General features: G+C 42.1%; 2 long non-coding RNA genes across 2 annotated transcripts in view; both read right to left on the bottom strand.

Annotated features, from left to right (window-relative positions):
* LOC137770686 (uncharacterized) overlaps positions 1-22,178 on the bottom strand; it is a 44,347-nt gene that overhangs the window by 4,091 nt on the left and 18,078 nt on the right. The window lies entirely within an intron of this gene.
* On the bottom strand, positions 19,614-21,520 carry LOC137769835 (uncharacterized). Its single transcript, XR_011075094.1, has 2 exons — positions 21,442-21,520; positions 19,614-19,801 (listed from the first exon to the last, which is right to left on the bottom strand). It is a non-coding gene; the product is annotated as an uncharacterized lncRNA (long non-coding RNA).

Below are 22,178 nucleotides of genomic sequence, written 5' to 3'. Positions count from 1 at the left end.
TGAAGCATAAACTCCTTATAGCTCTTATACAACCATAAAACCAAGACAAATTGGTCAATCAAGTACAAAATCAATTCAAATCAGATTAATTTCATACCACGTATCTTTTGTTTGAAACCCTGTCACCACCTACAGTGCAAGTATGACCCAACTACTGTGGCTTTGAGTCTGTGGGGCAGAGCAGATTGGCTTTATAATCCAAGAAGAAAGAGGCAGACAGCTCAAGAGAAAAATGGAGGAAATGAATTACAGTACTTCACAAGGGAATAGCCAAATAACCAGCAAATGCGTGATAAAGTGCTCAGCTCCGTAACTCATCAAGGGGAAATGCAAATTAAGACCACAGTGAACTACCACAGCAGACACAAGAAAAGCTAAAGTGAAGAAGACTGACAATGTCAAGTGTTGGTAAGCACGTGGAGCAACTGGAACTCACACCCAGCTGGCGGGTATGTGAATTGGTACAACCACTGTGGGAAGCATGTGTCAGGTCTGCTCAAATTGGGCACGCCCTACCCTCTGACCCACACTTCCACTCCAAGGCGTGTACCTAACAGAAGTTTATCCTTGCGCTCTCCAAAGGTGTGACTGGGAATATTCACAGCAGCACTATTCACATAGTAGCCCTGCATGGAATGAATCCAAATATCCTGCAGCTGTAGAACAGACAATTTGTAGACTATTGGTGCAGTGGATGATTGGTCAGCTTTAAGGATGGATGATCTACAACTAGCCACAGCAATAGAGATGAACCTCACAAACATGATGTGGAAAAGATATTTACATAAAGGACGAAAACAAGCAAAATTAGTCTGTGGTGTTAGAGATGTCTGTGGTGTCTGTGGTTAGAGGTGTCTGTGGTGTTAGAGATCAGGGTAGAATTACCCACAAGTAGGAGGAGGGTTAGCGACTGGGGATTTGGAGGAGGGAGAGGCCAATGGACTAGACAGTCTGGAAATTGCTAGAAATAGCACTGTGGTCCTCAAGGCTCTGGACTCAACTGAGAGGCCAGATATGGGGGGAGGAGAAGGACCCATAGACATGCAGCTCAGGGTCCCCTGGCCCCCTTTCCTTGCCCACACAGACCAACTCGCAAGTGGTAACCTAGGTGCCTGGGCTTGGCTGGAGGGAACTAGACGCCAGCGGTAAGAAAGGGCTGGCCTTCCAAGCCAGAGAACGAGAGCTCCTCTGGGGGAAGAAGCCTTGCCTGTAGCCCTGGGGCACTGGAGATTGGTGGAGACCTTGGCACCAGCTTCCAGGTAAGAAGAGGGTGCTGGGCAGCATGAGGCAGCCACACCAGCCGCAGGCCACCGACCCCAGGCAGCCTCAGGGAAGCTCAGCTCCAATCCTAGCTTTGAGGATCCAGTTCTTTGTACCTTAACCCCTCCCCATCTCCCAGCTTTGGAGCAGGTAAAGGAGGAGGGTCATTCCCTGCTCCTGAAGAGCAGGCGTATAATCCACATGCCAGTGAGAAGGGTCCTGACTGTCTGGTATGAAGCTTTTGCTCAGCAAAGTCTGGCTGGATGAATGCCCAGCTGGGCATAATGCTATGTGCATGGCTGACTGAGGCCTCCCCATGGGAAGTTCATTGACAGGCTTCCAGGAAAGGGATTGTAAAATAAGTTCAGAGTTTTCACTTAAGAAGCACCCACCATGGGCCAGGCCCTCTGCTCAGAGCTTTGGTGCACAACCTCATTTAATTCTCCTACTTAACACACCAATAACTCAGACATGACTATTTTTAAAATCAAGTCTGACAATACCTGCCTTTCAGTTGGAGAGTCTAGACCTTTTACATTTATGTTCTTATTATTGTGGGTGGGTTTGTGTCTGTCATCCTGCTACTTGTTATCTATCTGTCCCCTCTCTTCTTTTTTCCTTTGTTCTTCCTTGACTGACTTCTGTTGGGTTAATCAAGTACTTTTATAAACATTCCATTCTGTCTTCCCTGTTTGCTTTTTAGCTCTACCTCTTTAAATTTTGGGTTGCTCTCAAAGGGATTACGATGTGCATTCTTAAGTTATCACAGTCTGCCTTCCAATAATAATGCACCACTTCATGAATTCTGTAAGGACTTTACAAAAATAGAATTCCATTTCATCCTCTCCTGTACTTTGTGTTATTATAGTTGTATATTTTACTTTTATATGTGATATAAATCCCAGAACACACTGTCATTTTGCTTTAAGGAGCCAATTAATTTTTAAAGAAGTTAAGAAAAGGAAGAGTCTTTTGTATCTATTCACATATTTACCATTCCCAGTGCTACTTTTTCCTGTAAAAATTTCCTTGTAAATTTTCTGCAGTTCTATCTGGTATCATTTTCCTTAAGCCTAAAGACCTTGCTTTAGCATTTCTTATAATTCAGGTCTACTGGAAACAAAGTCTCTGTTTTATCTATTCAAGAATGTTTTTATTTTTCCATTTTGAAATATATTTTCACTGTTAGCATTCTAAGTTGACAGATTTTAACTTCATCTGTGGTTAATTGTTCTATTGTCTTCTGACTTGCATTATTTTCACGAGAAGTCCGTTGTCTTTTGCATCATTGTTTTCCTATACATAATTATTATATATTTTTTTCTAGCTGTTTTCCAGATTCTCTCTTCATCTTCGGTTTTTGGCAGCCTGACCATGATGTGCTTGAGTATGATTTTCCTTGTATCTATCCTGGTTAGGGTTTGCTGAATGTCCTGGATCTGCAGGTTGACTGCTTTTTCAAACATGGAACATTCTCAGCCAATATTTCATCAAAAAAAAAACAATTTTTTTGCTCCATTATCTCTCTTCCCACCTCTGGGGCTCCAATTACATGTATGTTAAGACTGCTTGATGCTGTCACACAGGTTATTGAGACTCTGTTCATTTTTTCAATCATTTTTCTCTTTGTGCTTCAGTATGGATAATTTCTATTGATCTGTTTTTAAACTCACTGATCCTTTTTTTATTGGGTCTAGTCCCATCCAATGAGTGTTCAACTTCAGTTATTGTATTTTCAAGTTTAGAATTTGATCTGATCCTGTTTTTTAAGAAAAAAAGTTTCCATATCTCCTCTTGTTATGGGTGGAATTATGTCCCCCCCCCAAAAAAAAGATATGTTGAAGTGCTGGCCCCCCGTACTTCAAAATATGACCTTATTTAGAAACAGGGTCACTACAGGTGTAATTAGGTAAATTAAGATGAGGTCATACTGGAATAAAGTGGGCCCTTAATCCAATATGACTGGTGTCTTTATAAGGAAAGCAGAGAGACACAGGGAGAACACCAAGTGAAGACAGAGATTGAAATTCTTGCAAGCCAAGGAATGCTAAGGATTGCTGGCAGTCACCAGAAGCTAGGAGAGAAGCATGGAACAGATACCCCTTCAGAGCTCTCAGAAGGAATTAACCCTGCCAACAACTGGATTTCAGACTTCTAGCCTTTGGAACTGTGACAGAATACATTTCTGTTGTTGTAAGCCACCCAGTTTGTGGTAGTTTGTTCTGGCAGCCCTAGGAAACTAATACGCTTCTGAAATTTCCCACACCTTCATCCACTGCCTTTTCCTGTAAATTCTTTAACACATTTATCATAATGATTTAAAAATCTGCCAACTAATTCCAACATCTAGATTGCCTTTGGATCTGTTTCTACTGACTTTTAAAAAAATCTTGTCTATGTGTCACATGTTCCTGTTTCTTTCCATGTCTATCAATAATAATTTTTTATTTTATTTTGGACATTGTGATGATATAATGTAGAGCTTCTGGGTTGTGTTATCTTCCTCTGAAGAGTTCTGTATATCATTTCTGTTTAACTGTTGGCCATTCACCACGATCTTGTGAAGCCCTGGTTTTAGACTTTGTTAGGGCAGGTTTATTTTGGTCCTTACTCCTAAGTAATGGTCTCCCAGGATCTCAGTGAAAAGGCTGGCATGTTTACCAAGCCACTCTAACTTGGTGAGATTTGAACTAGAAAATTCGTATCCCCAATGCCAAGCAGCTGCAGAAATCTCTGCTCAGCTCTTTCAGCCCTCCAGCTGTGTTTTCCCCTGAGCTCCCTGGAGTCATGCCCCACACCAGAGTCAGCCAAGAATCTGAGGGGAGTTTTCTCCCTCTGCAGCTCTGTTTTCTGGGATTTCTCTCTCTCTAAATTTCCAGCTGCTCTGCAGGCCCTGAACTCCAACTTCTTGCTCTTCAGTCAATAAGGCTTCCGCTTTCTGCTCGAGTTCTATCCCCCATGCACAACATAAACTAGGGAATGCCCTCAGGGGAAAATCCAGATAAATGTGTCTCTCGTCAGCATAGTTTCTTGGTTTCAAGGGTCATATCTCCTCTAGTTTGTCTGCTTTTGGTCACTCTCCAGTAGTTCCAAGCAAATCTGTTTTATATATTTTTGTCCAGATTTTATAATTGTTACCAGCAGAAAGTTAATCTGATATAAACTACTCTTCTACTACCAGCAAGTCTATGCTTTATAAATCACTACATCATGTTGCCTAAGACATAATTTAGTGCTCATGTTAGGTCTAGTTTTAGACTTGACATTGGAAGCAATATGGTTTAGTGGAAAATGCAGGCCATTGTGTTGGGGTCTGGAGCCAGCCATTCCTACGGTTGAGTCTTGATCCTGATACTTTGCTGTGTGACCTTGAACGAAGTTCTTCATCTCACTGAGCTTCAGTGGCCTTACTTGTGTAACAGGAATAACAGTCCCCGTCTTCAGGATGAGGAATGGAAGTAACCTGAGCAAAAGCCCAGACCCACGTCTACACATGGTAAGATGCTCAATAAATGGAAGATGTTATTAGCAATGAATTAGCAGTTCTGTCCTTACAAGTAAAGATCCCCAATGACGTCATGATCAGCCAGACCCAGTGTTGACCTTGAGTAAAGAGTAGAGTGGGGACTCTACTCTGTTGACACATTTTAAGAGACAAGCTGATGTCTTCAAGTTTGGTTTCACAGTCATGTCAGAGGTGCATCTTCTAAGGGCAGCAAGAGACCTGCATCCTCTGGGATGGCCCTAACTGTGCCTTCTTGGCAGCAGAAGGTCCCCCCTTAGAAGACCAACAAGGACTCCTGCCAACTCATGTCTGGGCTAAGTCAAGTCCTGATCAAATGGGATGGGCTGGCTTGGGTGACACTCACCAGGCTTAAACAGCAACCCAAATAAGGAGACACCAATATATCAATGGTATTTATGGGGAGGGTCCCCCTCTGAAGGGGCAAAGGCCACCAACACAGCAACCAAAACAATCACCTTGACAGAAGGGCTCATTGTCTTCAGGCAGAGCTGTGGAAGCCAAGACTGCATTCTGGACCAGCCAGTGGCCTTTGGCAAGTCCCTATCCCTCTCTGGATCTCCTTCCACCATCTGTATGAAGAGATGACCTCTAAAGGCCCTCTCAATGTGGGATCAGAAATCAGGCAACCTGATGCCTAGCCATGGTCCTGCCTCCAACATGGGAAGTGAGGTTGGTCACCTCACTTAATCACTCTCTGCCTCAGTTTCCCCATCTGTAACATGGGGTACACATGCTCAATACTCCCTTTTGCACCAGGCTGCCATGGAGCCCTTAAAAATAACAAAGTATTCTGAAAGCCAGAATAGCAAACATGTATCATACCCCAGATCTACAGCCTTGCACCATGCTTGGCAAACTCAACAGTCTTGCATTATAAAGACAAGGAGGGGAAATGGAGCCAGCCCACCCTTGGGAAAAAAAAATGAGAGCTTTCAAAGAGAGACAAATAACTTGCAATTTAAATGCATAAGAGACCAGGCTGTGCCACCGCATATGCAGATAGATGCAAATGATATGCAAATGGACCAGAGCAAGCCTGGGTTTGCCAGTGTCCTCTGCCAAGCAGCCAGTTATGGGGTTCAGCCAGGTCTGCTCTGTGCCAGAAGCTCACATCTGGGGCCCAGAGGCCTTGGGGTGAATATCCGATTGCGCCTCCTCCAGAAAGCTTTCCAAGACCCAGCAGGCTGCAGCCCCCTCCCCCTCTCCCCAGGGCTTGGAGCCTGCCTCTGGACTCTGCAAGGGTGCTGCCATCTCCCCCTCCAGACTGCGAGCTCCTAAGGGCAGGGCTCTGTCTCATTCACCACTGCATTCCTGGAACTTTCACAGAACCTGGCACCAAGTAGGTGCTCAGAGGCTGCAGGCTGAGTGATCAGGAAGGCAGGATGGGTGGGTGAATTCATTTATAAGTCCTCCTTGACCCAAGGAACAGGCCAAATCCTCTTCAGGGGCTTTGGGTTCTGCTGTCACCCAACAATGGGTGACCTTCAACATCAGTACCCTGTTACCAGTGAAGATTAAAGGACTGAAGTTTGCAGGTAACACCTAATTTATAAATTAGAAAAGATTCCACTTTGTTGGTACAATGACATCCTTACCCCTCTCTTTCATTCTGCTGTCCTTTCTGGGGTGGGCGAGGGCCTGACTCAGAATCAGTGTCCAATAAATATCGACGGATGAATGAATGAGTGAATGAATGCATGAACAAAAGAATGAGGTTTCACCTAACTTTCCAGAAATTGCCCGTAAGCCATAGCCCATTCTGTCAAAGTACAGACCTTAAGTTGAGCTACTGATTTTGTCTATTTGTTGTAGCAAGTTTGAATTCTTTTTGGTGTATTTCTAGACTTTAGGGACTGTAGCAGACACTTCTGTGCCACATCACACCCCCTTGTCCCACCTCTGATTTCAGCTGCAATGAGGTGGATAGTCCTGACTCAGCATGACTTGCGCCATCTCAAGCAGGAGCTTTTCTGCCAGGGGGCTTTTCCCAAGACCTCCTGAAGCCACTAGACAGCTCAGGAGTGGGGAGTAAAGACCCCTGAGCAACCTTCTGCACTGGAGAACAGGAGCCAGTGGATGGATGCTCCCACCTCCTATCTTCCAGAAGACAATTCTGGGAGGCATTCTGTATGCTTCTAGAGTTCCTGGTGGAAACCAGCCTTCTCTCACCCACAGCAGGGAAGGACACCCCCATCGCTTCTCCTCCTCTCCTGCCTTGCTCTCCTGCCTCCTGGGGTCACCCCGAAGTCCTTAACTCAGGCTCTGCTTTCAAAGGATCCCAAAGTAGGACAGTGGCAGTTCTCAAATCTGGTTGCGCCCATGGCTGTGCAGCTCATGAATATGATACACACCTGAAGGTGGAAACCAGATCGAGAATGTCTTCACAGCCAAAGGGATAAGCCAGCGTTCAGTGGGGTTGAACAAGCACTCATCCATTCATTCACCCTACAGCAGGCAAGGCTCCGCTCTCTCGCTGCTACAGCCCCGTGGCTCTTGTGATGAGGATATGAGTGGACCACCAGGAAGGGCTCTATTGAATCCTGAATCCTCAAAACCATCTCGTTCCCCTGTGGGCAAAACGGTGGCCTTTCCAGATGAGGAAACCGGGACTTGTCCTGGGGAAGGTCAGACAGCTCATAGGTGGTGTAGCAGAGTCCAAATCTGGGGCGTGCAGAGACACCACCCACCAGGTGGTGCCCAGGGCTGTGAGTGAAGGAAGGTCTGCTTAGGAATCACGTGGCCCACACTCTAGACAAGTACCTCCCACAGAAAAAAGACACCAGCCACAAACACAACCCACATGGGTAATTTTACCTTTTCTGGTAGCTTCATTACAACAAAGTCAAAAGAAAACTGGTGGAATTCATTCTAACAATATTTGTATTTAAGCTCATACATGCAAAATATTATCATTTTGACATGTCATAAATATTTAAAATTCTTAATGAGACATTTACCCTTTTGATTTTTCATACTAAGTCTTTGAACTCTGGTGTGTATTTTACACTTAAGGCACATCTCAGTTAAGAATTTCAGTGCTCCGTGCTCACTCGGTGGTGACATGCGCAGCTCTTGGCCGCTGGATAGTGCAGCCCTAACACCCCGACTCCTCACCCCCACCACCCCAGCCTTGTGTGATCTTGGCCGAGTCCCTTCCTGGTTTGTCTTCATCAGAGGGGAAGTGCTTTGTAAACTCACTGTGAGCGGCTCACTGCGACCTCCTTTCATCTGTGTACTACCTTGGCAGCCAAGGCACCCACAGAGACAAAGCTGCTGGGGGCCACAGCTCTGGGGAGACACACAGCCAGTTCCCCTTGTGGAAAGAGATGTCTTCTCAAACTTGGGCCAGGGAGCCCCACACACCCGCGAGAGGGGGAGGGGAGGGGCTGGGGGAGGAGTCCCTCCCCGCACCCACCCACCCCCCACCCCCCACCCCGGCCCAGGATGTTACAGCAACCAGACTATAACAGCTGCTTTAATTTTATAAAATCCGAACTCCGTGCTTGGAGCTGGTTCTCTGGGAATGCCGGCCCTCTCGTTCACGCTTTAGCCACACATTTATGGAGCGCTTCGGTTGTTTACGCCGTTACCATGAGGATGCCGAAGATACAAAGGGGAAAGCAGCCCGGCCTCCTCCCGGTGTCTGGTGGAGCAGGCCGGTCAAGCGAGCAAACCGCCCCAGCGAAGCTCTACGGGCAGCGCTTCAGAGGCTCTGGGTGGGCACCCTGCCTGAGCGAGGGGGTGGGAACAGCAAGTTCAAAGAAGGGTGAGACGGAGCTAAAGAAAGGTGAGACGGAGCTTGTGATCAGGTGTGTGGCTGGAGGGCAGGATGCCTGGGAGGGCTGGCAGGACATCAGACGGTACCCACGGGTAGGTTGGGTCCAGCCCAGGATGGATCTTGAATCTTCTCTGAGACCCCTGCTCCAAACAGCAGGACTGCCAGAGGAAACCCTGACTCGCTTTGCTGTGCCTTTGGCAAAATCGCCAATTAGGTGACTAGGACACCAGTCGCGGCAATTCAACTCCTTGTATTCGCTATTCACAGGGGCCTCTATTGATGCTTTGCTGTGGGGAATACTGAGATGCAAAAGACAGTAGAAACCAGCAAAAAATATAGGACTTTTATTTCCAACACAATTGTGAGTTACACTGCAGAAAACCCTCCTGCTACAAAATACTACTTGGAAATGGTGGTGGCTAAAATATAACAAACATGCTTTTAAATGCATGGCTGAGCTTGCAAGAAAGGAAGGGAACTCCCCAGGGATAAAAACAAAGAAGGAGCTGAAAACCAGAGCAGGAATCAGGAGGGCTAGTATCGGTGCTGTGCTGGCACGGGCAGGGTGGAGCTGTGGGTCTCAGCAGCCTGGGGTTGGATTTTACAGCCCCTGTGGGGACGAGATATAAGGCTTTGGGCACCACAAAGCCAGGAGTTGTAAATGAGACCCACCTCCAAGCCAGACTCTTCAGAGTTATAGTCTCGGTGAAAAAGTGGGCAAGGATTTAAAAAAAAAAAACAAACCCACTTTCTGCTCAGACAGAGCACCAATCAGCTCATCTGCTACAGCCTGGGCTCTGGGAATTTGTAACCACAGACTTAGCCCCAAGGGGTTTGGGATTTAAATTTACACTACCCTGCTTCCCTTGTGTTCAGGAGACTCTGAAAGCAAGAAGTTAACACAGAAAAGGGTCCCTGGCTGGAGATGCCTGTGGGCACTGGGCAGAAACAAATGCAAACACTCCCTAGAGGGCCATGACCTCAACCTAGGCTGCCCAGTGTTCCCACAGACAAAGGTTCCTGCAGATGAGCTCACAAAGACAAAATCACAAAACAAAAGCAGTCATAAGAGTCAGTGGCAAAACCAATAAGCTTGCCCCACCCTCACCCACCCACCCACCACTACCACCACCACCCCCTCCCTGCCACCCATCCCACGAACCTCAGATGATAGATCCAGGAGTTAGAGACCAGAGGATACCTGTGAATACAATGACTAAGATGTTTTGGGAAATATCAAGAAGAATTAATATAATGAAAAAAGAACAGCCAGGGTTCCTGGTTACAGACAGCAGATTAATATGTGTGTTGCCGAAGCGAGCATATAGACAGCAGATTAAGCACAGGCATTTATCCCTGCTCCCTCCTGAAACTCCTTTAAAAATGGCAGAAAAGGAATTTTTAAAGTACTACAATGACAAAGAAAATGGGATAATTTCAAAATTGGAAAGCAAACCGACAAGTGGGAATTGACTTAGTGGATGCAAAAAAATTGAGTCTTAAACCGGCAGTGAGGAAAGTCTAGGACACACAGAACCCCCAAAGGTTCAGGAATTGAGTATCATGTACTGCTGGAAGCAGAGGGAACCACAGGGGACTTGTTGAAAGAGACTTTAAAAGGTAGTTAGTAACCAAGATCCCATCTCCCAAGGTGACTTACTCTACTATATCCCAACAGAATATTATTCCCTGGAGTGGGTAAAACCATGGGACTCTGCACTGGGGAAGAGCAGATCCAGCTGGGGGCAGGGGCATCACACTGAAAATGGGAGAATTAAGTGAAGGTCTTCACATTGAATATTAATACTCCTAAATGGCAAACAGGCTTAATATGAACCTCCAGGCAAGAGATCAAAAGATCTTTGCAAATTTGAGAAACCTAGGAGGAAAGACCTAAAGGCAGTGACATCAGAAGTTGCTCAGTGAGGACTTCCCTGGTGGCTCAGTGGTTAAGAATCCGCCTGCCAATGCAGGGGACATGGGTTTGAGCCCCGGTCCAGGAAGATCCCACATGCTGCGGGGCAACAAAGCCCATGAGCCATAACTACTGAGCCTGCGCTCTAGAGCCTTGTGAGCCACAACTACTGAGCCCACGTGCTGCAACTACTGAAGCCCGCACACTCTAGGGCCCATGTGCTGCAACTACTGAGCCCGTGTGCTGCAACTACTGAAGCCCGCATGCCTAGAGCCCATGCTCTGCAACAAGAGAAGCCACTGCAACACCGCAACGAAGAGTAGCCCCTGCTCACTGCAACTAGAGAAAGCCCGCATGCAACAACAAAGACCCAACACAGACAAATTAATTAATTAAAAAAATTATATTAAAAATTTTTTTTAAAAAAGAAGTTGCTCAGTGAAAGAGCCTAGTCAGATCACCCTTCGGTGGAGTCCTTGGTGGGCAGCCAGCTCTGAGCTTTGAGCTTCCGAGCAGACTCTGTGCGTAGACGCCAAGGATCACTGGGCACATAAGGGAAGCTCCTAACTCAGAACCAAACAATAAGAAACAGATAAAAAGCAACTTGGAGGGAACACACATGACTATGATAAGAAGAACATGCCAAAAAATTATCATTAGTAGCATCAAAGACGTAAGAGATATAGCACATATTAAACAAGTACAGGATGTTATTAAAAAGGAATGTTCTGAGAAGAAAAAAATCTCTCTTGCGTAGAACAAATTAAAAGCTTAGTGGTAAGTTTAGAAGATAAGGTTGCAGATTCGGCAATTTCCCAGAAAGCAGAGCAAAAGGACAAAGCATAAGAGAGAAAAGACATGAAAATTAGAGAATCAACCTAGGAGATCTAACATCCAAATAAAAGAAATCCCAGAAAGAATAGAGAAAATAAAAGAGGGAGGGGTACTCATCCAATAAGTTATTCAAGTAAATGTCTCTGAATTAAATTACATGAGTTTCCAGATTGAAGATACCCACCAAGTATTGAACAAAATGGATGCTGTTTGCACACTAAGACATATCATTATGAAATTTTAGATCACTAAGAACAAATGAAAAATCATACAAACTCCCAGAGAGGGAAAAACTAGATTTTACACAAAGCATCAAAAATCAGAATGGGAGACTTCCCTGGCGGTCCAGCGGTTGGGACTCTGCGCTTCCACTGCAGGGGACATGAGTTAGGTCCCTGGTCAGGGAACTGGAATCCCACATGTCAAGTGGCTCAGCCAAAAAAATAAATAAATAAAATAAAAATTTTTTAAAAATCAGAATGGCATCAGATTTCTTAACAGCAACACTGATTTAGACCACAATGCCTTCAAAATCCAGAAAAACATATATATCAAACTTAGAATTCTATACCCAGCCAAACTATCAACTGTGAGCATAGAATAAAGATTTTCAGAAATGAATGGTCTCAAAAATTTTAACTCCCATGCGTCTGTAACAGAGCAGGACCCTATGGTACCTTCCCAGAACAGAATACCCACTCCACCCCACCATGTCCTCCTCCTGCCTTTTGTCTGTAGAAAAACTTTAGTCAAAGAATAAATTTAATCAGAGAAGTGAGAAAAATCAGAAAGAAAGGAAAACAGTCAAGCAAGACAAAATAATAGTTTAGCCATTAAACAAAGCAAACGACGTTTAGTTTCTCCTCAAGAGCTATAGGTAATATTCTGAGCTATATCCTTTGAGCTGTTTTGCAGATACTGAAACCCCCACCAGGTGGAAGAAGTTACCTCTATGCTCCCCACAAGCACATGTGACCCCAGACCAGTTGGAACCAGAAGGTTGATGATGTTGACTCCCAATTACCTCACCACCAACCAATCAGAAGAATGTCCCTGAGCTGATCACATACCCCACAAACCCCTCCCTCACCCTATCTTTAAAACCCTTTCCCTGAAAGCCTTTGGGGAGTTTGGGCCTTTTAAGCACTAGCTACCTGGACTCCTTGCTTGATGCCCTGCACTTTCCTTCACCACGACCTGGTGTCAATAGATTGGCTTTACTGCGTGTGGGCAAGTAGACCCAGGTTTGGTTTGTAACATCCTTTCTTGGGAATTGACTAGAGAATGTCACCACTAAGACAGGCAATAAATCAAGAAAGAGGTTAAGGTGAGAAATCAATGCATAAGAGAAATAATGTGAATCCTCAAGCTATTGATGAAGGGAGAGCCCAATAGGCTTGGAGAGCAGCCAGAAGAAATTGGAAGAGACCAGAAAGGTCTGTGAAAAATGTTTCCAAGGTGATGCAATTGGGAAATGTGCTTGGATGTATCAAGAGGCAGTTGGTTCTGCTGGGGAAGGATTTGGGATGAATTCATGATAATTAGACAGAAAACTAAGCAAACAAATAAAAACTAGACAGTATTAACTACAAAGAAAGCAAAAGATTGTGGAAGAAAAATAACTATTGTGTTCTACATGGCACAATGGTGAATAGAGTTTATGTAATCATAATAATGTAAACTTTAAATTATGATTTAAACTCTATTGGAAGAATGGTGGGATAGGAAGTGTGTGTGTGTGCAAGGTAGAGGGAGGGGTGGTGCTGGTGAAAGCCAGACAGTTCCTCATTTTCTATTGTGAAAAGTTGACAGATAATGCCTAAAACTGGGCGGGGGGGGGGGAGGGGGGAGGAATAATAAAGCATATTATTTTGTGATATAGAGGTAAATTCCAAAAGCAATAGTTAAAAGAGTAGAAGTTGCTTGCCCCTGGGGAGCAGAAAATGGAAGAATTTGGGGATGGGGGATAAGAGACTGCAGTTTTTATAATAAGCCTGTGGACCTACTTGATATTTTAAACTATATGCATGTATACAAATGAAAATCTAAAAAACAGATGAGATAGATTTGGACAATAAACTTCTCATATGCTCTTATATGCCAGCTTGAATCCTCTCAGCTCCACTAGTCTACAAGAGTCTTGGCCAGTTGTTTTGTCCCAACCAATTTTGCATGGGCTCTGTTTAACTCCACACGGACACAGCATGATAGCATTTCTGCCTCCTACCCCCATGTGCTTCCCTGTGGCTGCTGGTGCTTGAAATGCCATGGATCCACTCAATGCCCAGGCATGTGCAAGATAGTTCCATGAGATGAAGCAATCAATTGTGATTAACATCAAGCAGTGGCCAGCTCAATAATGTACCTTCACATTGGTTCTCCCTCCTTTCCTTTTTCCCACTTCAGCTTTCCTGGGATTACACTCCCTAAAACATTAGTGGCACTTCACTTTCACTTTAATTCTGCTTACTAAGGCCCTAGAAAGCAGACCTTTGGTTTGGAATTTGATGTTGGATTATTCACATCATACATAATTATGAAAGATGGAATGTTTTCCCCTTAAGATCAGAAACAAGGATGCCCTCTCTCACTACTCCTGCTCAACAACATAAGAGAATTCCTAGCCAGTTCAATAAGGCAATAAATAAGGCATACAGCTTGGAAAGGAAGAAATCTCCTTCTATTCATATGTAACATGATTGTCTACGTGAAAAATCCTTTAGAACTAATAAGTTTAGCAAGATCACATAAGTCAATATACCAAAAAAAAAAAAAGTATTTTATATACTCACAATGAATAATTGGAACTTAAAATTAAGAAATAGCACTGGAAAAAATGAAATACTTGGGCATAAATCTGTATGCTGAAGACTATAAAACACTAATGAAAAAAATTTTAAATACCTAAATAAATGGAGAGATATACCATGTTCATGGATTGGAAGACTGAATTTTGTTAAGCTGTCAATTATCTCCAAGCTGATCTACAGATTCAGTCTAATCCCAAACAAAGTCCTATCAGGCTTTTCTGTAAAAATCAACAAGCTGATTCTAAAATTTACATGGAAAGGCAAAGGAACCCGAATAACCAAAACAATTTTGAAAAAGAAGAACAAAGTTTCAGGATTCACACTACATCCTTTAAGACTTTCTATAAAGCAACAGTTATTACTGTGGAATTGGTCAAGGGATAGATACATGGATCAGTGGAGCAAGGAATAGAATCCAGAAATAGAATCACACAAGTTTGGCCAGTTGATTTCTTACAAAGGTGCAAAGGCAATTTTACTGAGAAAGAATAGCTGGTTGTTGTTGTTTTTCAACAAATGGATTTTAATAATTTGGATAGCAATATTGAAAAAATGATTGTCAATCTTTGTCACGTGTTACACAAAAATTAACTCAAAATTCATCATAGACCCAAATGATAACAGTAAAATAATAAAACTTTTAAAAGAAAATATGGGGGAAAAAATCTTTGTGACTTTGGAATAAGCAAAGCATTCTTGGATATATCACCAAAAGCATGGCATATAAAAGAAAAAATTCATAAATTATGTTATATCAAAAATTTTAAATTTTGCTTCTGTAAAAGGCACTGCTAAGAGAATGAAAGTTAGGGACTTCCACGGTGGTCCAGTGGGTAAGACTCCATGCTCCCAATGCAGGGGGCCCAGGTTTAATCCCTGGTCAGGGAACTGGATCCCGCATGCATGCTGCAACTACGAGTTTGCATGCTGCAACTAAGAAGTCCGCATGCCGCAACTAAGAAGTCCGCATGCTGCAACTAAAGATCCCACATGCCACAATGAAGATCCCGCGTGCCACAAGTATGACCCAGCGCAGCCTAAATAAATAAATAAATAAATATAAAACTTTTAAAAAAAGAGAATGAAAGATAAACTGCAGGTTGAGAGAAAATATTTGCAAATCTCATAGCCCACAAAAACTCAACCAGGATATGTGAAGAACTCTCAAAACTCAACAATAAAAAGGCAGTACTTCAAATGGGCAAAAGATTTAAGCAGTCACTTCACAAAAGAAGATATATGAACGGTAAATAAGTAGATGAAAAGATGCTCAATTTCATTCCCTAGTCACTAGGGAAATTCATATTAAAACAACATGGGGGCTTCCCTGGTGGTGCAGTGGTTAAGAATCAGCCTGCCAATGCAGGGGACACAGGTTTGAGCCCTGGTCCAGGAAGATCCCACATGCTGCAGAGCAACTAAGCTGGTGCACCGTAACTACTGAGCCTGCACTCTAGAGCCCGTGAGCCACAACTACTGAGCCCGTATGCTGCAACTACTGAAGCCCACACGCCTAGAGCCCGTGCTCCACAACAAGAGAAGCCACCGCAATGAGAAGCTTGCGTGTGGCGATGAAGAGTAGCCCCCCCTCGCTACAACCACAGAAAAGCCATCGTGCAGCAACAAAGACCCAATGCAGCCAAAAATAAAATAAATTAATTAAAAAAAAAAAACACACACACATGGGATACCATTACACACCAATTAAAAAGGCTAAATTAAAAAAAAATTATCAAGTGCTGTCAATAACATACCATGATCTAGGGGGATTCATTCCAGGAAGCAAGGGTGATTTAACAATTATAAAATCTTTTAAAAAGTCAACATAATTCACAACATTAACAAAATAAAGAACTAGAATCATATGATCATCTCAGTAGATGCATAAAAAGCATTCAATAAAATTTAATATTCATTCAGAATAAAAATTCTTAATAGCTAGAAAGAGACAGGAAATTTCCTTAATCTAATAAAATATCTAACATAAAGTACAGCAAACATCATACTTAATTGCAAAATATTGAAAATTTTCCTCCAGAGGTTAGGAAGAAGATAAGGCTGTTCACTATCACCACTTCTATTCAATATTGTAGAGGAGATCCTATTCAGTGCAATAAAGCAATAAAAAAATTTAAATTATAACAACTGTAAAGAAAGAACAAACTGTTACTATTCACAAACAACATGAACAAACTGTTACTATTCACAGACAACATGAGATCCTATTCCGTGGGATAAAGCAATAAAAAAATTTAAAGTATAACAACTGGAAAGAAAGAACAAACTGTTATTATTCACAGACAACATGACTGTATACATAGAAGACCCAAAAGAATTAAAAAATAAATGATTAGAATTAATAAGTGAATTTAGCAAAGTCCCTGGCTAAAATGTCAACATCAAAAAAATCAATTGCCTTTCTATACACTAGCAATAAACAATTACCAGATGAAAAATAAACAATGATACCATTTACAATACCATCAGAAAACATCAAGTACCTAGGGGAAAATGACAGACAAGTTCTCTATACATAAAACTGCAAATTATTACTGAGAAAAATTAATGACCTAAAAAAATATACTATGTTCATGGATCAGAAGATTCAATATTGGAAAGAATATAATTCTCCTCAAATTGATCCATAGATTCAATGTAATTCCAACCAAAATTTCAGCAAATATTTGTGGAAATTTAGAAGTTGATTCCAAAATATAACAGAAATAAAAGGGCTGGGCTTCCCTGGTGGTGCAGTGGTTAAGAGTCCGCCTGCTATTGCAGGGAACATGGTTTGAGCCCTGGTCCAGGAAGAGCCCACATGCCGTGGAGCAACTAAGCCTGTGCACCACAACTACTGAGCCTGTGCTCTAGAACCCATGAGCCAGAACTACTGAGCCTGCGCACAACTACTGAGGCCCACGCGCCTAGAGCCTGTGCTCTGCCACAAGAGAAGCCACCGCAATGAGAAGGCCGCACACCACAATGAAGAGTAGCCCCCGCCTGCAGCAACTAGAGAAAGCCCTTGAGCAGCAACGAAGACCCAACGCAGCAAAAAAAATAAATAAAAAAGAAATTAAAAAAAAAAGAAAGAAAAGGACCAATAATAGTCAATACAACATTGAAGAAGTACAAAATTAAAGACTTACACCATCAAGAATTATAAATTTGAAATTGATGGTGTGATATTAGCAAGGATAGAAAAAGAGGCCCACAGAACCACAGAACAGAATAAAGAGTGCATAAAGAGACCCATACATATTTAGTCACTTGCTTTGTGACAAAGATGTCCCTACAATGCAACGGGAGAAAGGTAGCTCTGTTTTAGTAAACGGTACCGAGTCAACTGGATATCCATATGGGAAAAAAATGAATCTTGACTGCTGCCACACCATGTGTAGAAATACATTTCTGTTGGATCATAGACCTAAATGTAAAAGATAAAGCAAAAAACATTTAAGAAAACCTAAGAGAATTGGAAATAGATGGTGGGCTAAGAAAATATTTCTTAAGTAGGACACAAAGGGTTCTAGTCTTTAAAAAATAATCAACAAATTAGACTTCATTGGCATAAGAAGTTTTGTTCACACACCCACACAAAAACCATCAACAGAACAAAAATGTAAATTAGAGTGGAATACGATATTTGCAATACATATTTCCAACAAAGGAACTCATGTCCAGAATATATGATGAGCTCCCACAAAGTAATGTGAAAAAGACAACTTCATTTAGAAAATAGGCAAAAGACTTGCATAGGGGCATCAAAAAAGAGGATATCCAAATGACCAATGAATATCTGAAAAGGTGCCCAACATCATTAATTATCAAGAAAATGCAAGTCAAACCACTATGAGATACCATTGTACACACTAAATTAAAATTTTTTAGTTGATAAAACCAAGTGTTGGCAAGGATGCAGGGCAAGTGAAATGCTCATATTCTGCTGGTTGGAGAATAAATTGGCATAAACACTTTGAAAACAAAAGCACTATCTACTAAAGCTGAATGTATGTATATACATCCTAGGTATATAGTCAACAAAAAAATGCATACATATATTTAACAGAAGACATGCCTACAAATGTTCATGGCAGTTTTATTCATAATAGCCCTGTCTTAGTCAGTTCAGGCTGCTGTAACAGAATACCATAGACTGAGTGGTTAACAAACAACAGACATTTTTATTTCTCACAGTTCTGGAGGCTGGAAGTTGAAGATCACGGTGTCAGCATGATTGGCTTCTGGTGAGAAGCCTCTTCCAGGTTGCAGACTGCTGATTTTTTCTTGTATCCTCACTTGGCAGAAAGACAGTGAGCGAGCTCTCTGGGGTCCCTTTTATAAGGGTACTAATCCCATTCATGAGGGCTCCACCCTCATGGCCTAATCATCTCACATAGACCCTCTCCCAATACCACCATATTGGGGTTAAGATTCCAACATATGGACTTTGAGAGTACACAAACATTCGGTCCATAGCAAGTCCCAAACTGGAAACTACCTAAATATCCACCAGTAGTATAATACAGCTAAGTTTGATATAATCACACAACAGAATACTAAAAAACATTAAAAATGATTGAACTGGGCTTCCCTGGTGGCGCAGTGGTTGAGAATCTGCCTGCCAATGCAGGGGACACGGGTTCGAGCCCTGGTCTGGGAAGATCCCACATGCCGTGGAGCGGCTGGGCCCGTGAGCCACAACTACTGAGCCTGCGCGTCTGGAGCCTGTGCCCCGCAACAAGAGAGGCCGCGATGGTGGGAGGCCCGTGCACCGCGATGAAGAATGGCCCCCGCTTGCCGCAACTAGAGAAAGCCCTAGCACAGAAACGAAGACCCAACGTAGCAATCAATCAATCAATCAATCAATCAATCTTTAAAAAAAAAAATGATTGAACTGTCACTACACAGGACAACATTATGAACTTCACAAACACAATGTTGAATGATAGAAGTCAGAAATAAATAAATATACTCAATGATTCCACTTATAAAAGGTTCAAAAACAAGCAAAACTTACCTCTGGTGATAAAAGTCAAATTCATGATTATCTTTTTGGAGTTAACAACTGAAGAAACAAGAGGAGAGGCTTCTAGGATGCTGCTAATATTCTAATTCTTGTCCTCGATGGTGATTACATAGATGTGTTCACTTTGTAAAAATTCACCAAACTGAACATTTAAGATTTGCACCATTTTCTCTATGTTATTATTCTTTAACAAAATGTTTACTTTAAACAAATAGTATTGGCTGTTTTACATAGATATCATATTTTAAAACTTGGTGTACTGAAAACTATAGAAGAGAATAAAAATAACCCATGGTCTCTCATCCATGTATAACCACTGTTCACATTTTGGTGGACTACCCCATTCAGTGTACATAAGTTCCAAGAGCTTCACTCATACTAAAGACAGAACTTCATAAGCTATAACTCAAATATAGGGACATGTATAATTAGTCCTCTAATCTTCAAGCAAATTATCACAAATCTAACGAGTTAAAACAACACACTTTATTTTCACATGGTTTCTGTGGGTCAAAAGTCCAGGCAGAGGTTAGCTTCTTCCTCTGATTAAGGTCTCACATGGCTGCAAAGTGTCAACTAGGCTGTGTTTTTATCTGGAGGCTTGACTGGGGATGAATCCACTTCCAAGTTCAATCAGGAGATGAATTCACTACTGTTGAAATTCAAAGAATGAAACCTTCTTAGAAATGCTTTTAAATAAACATGCTCAAGCTCCACAAAGAGATAAGGAACAACAAAAAACATGATATAAAACAAACAGATATGAATCAAGAACAAATGGATATAAAAAATTATAATCATTGACATAACAGCTCAAAAGATGGAATAAACTGTAAACTAGATGAAGAGAGAGCTGGGTAATAGAAAGATTGCACTGAAGAATTCATTTAGAAGGCAATATAGAAAAAGTGATGGAAAATATGAGAGAGAAGTTAAGAGAAATGGAAAATAACATTAGAAGATCAAGAATACATATAACAGAAATTTCCAGAAGTATGATGTAGAAGGAATTACAAGAGAGCAATATTCAAAGAGATAATAGCTAAGAATTTTCAAGAAGTGAAAAAAGACATGTGTTCTCAAAATAAAGAAGCGCAACAAATGCCATGCTAAATAAATAAAAATAAAAATTCCACCTAGATACATTCAGAATTTCAAAGATGAAGAGAAAAATCTTAAAAGCAACCCTGAAGGGGAAAAAAGGTTGCTCACAAAGAAATGATAAATAAACTGAAATGAGAACTCTCAACCACAAAAGAGATAAGAAAACAATGCAGTAATACCTTCAGGTATTCCGGGTGTTGAGGGAAATTAACTACTAACTTAGAATAATATACCTAGCTAAACTATTACTAAACAAAATGAAAACATCTTCAAACTTACAAAAAACAAGAATTTTTCATCCCCCAAACTTTTGATGAAAAAACTCCTAAGAGATGTCCTCTGCCAAGAAGAAATAGAAACTGGGGACTTCCCTGGTGGTGCAGTGGATAAGACTCCACACTCCCAATGAAGGGGGCCTGGGTTCAACCCCTGGTCAAGGAGCTAGATCCCACATGCGTGCCACAACTAAGAGTTCGCATGCCACAACTAAGGAGCCCACATGCTGCAACTAAGGAGCCAGCGAGCAGCAACTAAGGAGCCCAACTGCTGCAACTAAGACCTGGTGCAACCAAATAAATGAATAAATAAATTAAAAAATAGAAACCTGGGACTTTCCTGGTGGCTCAGTGGTTAAGAATCCACCTGCCAATGCAGGGGACATGGGTTTGAGCCCTGGTCTGGGAAGATAACACATGCCGTGGAGCAACTAAGCCCGTGTGCCAGAACTACTGAGCTTACACTCTAGGGCCCGCGAGCCACAACTCCTGAACCCACATGCCACAGCTACTGAAGCCTGTGCACCTAGAGCTCCGCAACAAAGAGAAGCCACCACAATGAGAAGCCCGTGCACCGCAACGAAGAGTGGCCCCTGCTCGCCACAACTAGAGAGAAAGCCTGTGTGCAGCAATGAAGACCCAATGAAGCCATAAATAAATTTATTAAAAGAAAATAGAAACCAAAAAGGAAGGAGTATCAAGAAGCAATGATGAACAAATGTAGGTAAATGATATTGGTAAATCTAATTATTATATTAGGATATAGGTTTGGCTGATCTGACTGAGATCCAAAATTCTAGTGGCTCACAAAGATAGAAATTATTTCTCAGTACAGTCTGGACATAACTAGCTCATATAACAGCTTCAAGGTGTCAGGGCCTCAGGCTCCTTATGTTTTGTTCCTTTATAATACCTGTGGTGTTGTTCTCGTCCCCAGAGTTCAAGATGGCTCTCCACTGCATCTACCTTCTCATTAGCAGAAACAGGGAAAGGGCAAACACAGTTTCCTTTAAAGAGCAGGAACTGTGATTTGCTTATATATCACTCCCACTTGCATCCCATTGGTGACAGCTAGCTCCAAGGGAGGCTGGGAAATGTAGTCCTTAGCAAGACAGCCATCTGCCCAGATAAAAATTCTTTTAGTCTGCAAATGGACAGATCAGGTATTGTGGGACAACCAGCAACTCCACCACAACCATTGACTATAAAAACTATATAATCCTAATTAAATTTTTACCCTAAAAAAGTATGATTAAATCAAGAAGGAAATATGTCCTAGCAAAAAAAGCCTGCAAGGGAGATTTTTTTAAAGTGATAATGTGTGCAGTTTGCAAAATGATACTCAGTGTCAAGTGTCTGCAAAAGAGTGAAATTCCCATGTAAAATCAAGAGGTTCCATCTGGAACATAGCAAGTAAAGATTGACTTCCACAAAGATGGAAACAAGTGACAATGTTAGGAATTAGACTGATATGCTAAGAGATATCAAACCAGGTTCAGCAGATATGCTGTAAACCTATACACTACCCACCTGTTAAAAAAAAAAAAAAAAAAAAGGTAGAATTGAAATTCCAGACAAAAATAACAAGGAATTGATTTCAAGACTTACTATTATGCTACAGTCATCAGGACGATGAGAGGTTGGCCTAAG

This window comes from Eschrichtius robustus, chromosome 10, assembly GCF_028021215.1.
Source record: "Eschrichtius robustus isolate mEscRob2 chromosome 10, mEscRob2.pri, whole genome shotgun sequence".
Classification (NCBI taxonomy): domain Eukaryota; kingdom Metazoa; phylum Chordata; class Mammalia; order Artiodactyla; family Eschrichtiidae; genus Eschrichtius; species Eschrichtius robustus.
Note: the sequence above shows the minus strand (reverse complement) of the source record. Positions and strands in the feature narration are given on the sequence as shown.